Source organism: Galeopterus variegatus, unplaced genomic scaffold (genome assembly GCF_000696425.1).
Source record: "Galeopterus variegatus unplaced genomic scaffold, G_variegatus-3.0.2 Scaffold5513, whole genome shotgun sequence".
NCBI classification, from domain to species: Eukaryota; Metazoa; Chordata; class Mammalia; order Dermoptera; family Cynocephalidae; genus Galeopterus; species Galeopterus variegatus.
The window spans coordinates 91,713-92,008 of NW_007731624.1; positions in this window are offsets into that span (position 1 = coordinate 91,713).

Genomic DNA, 296 nt, shown 5'->3' on the forward strand with positions numbered 1-296 from the left:
CAGGTATTAGCTAACGCAATTAAAATAAAGGTAAAAACAAGGATTTTGGCCAAGAGAAGGACAAGGAATCCAGCCATTACACTATCAGCACTTGTGTACAATATGTGATGATCAAATCAGTATTGTTAGCATGTTCATCATTACAAATCACAATTATCCTTTGTACCCATTACCCAGTTTCTCCCTAAGTCCTCTCCCTCTCCCCGTTTCCCACCTCTAGTAACCATAGATATGTTTTCTCCTCCTGTAAGTTTAACATATTATTGTGGTTGTCCTTTTTCTTTATTTTGTCTTTT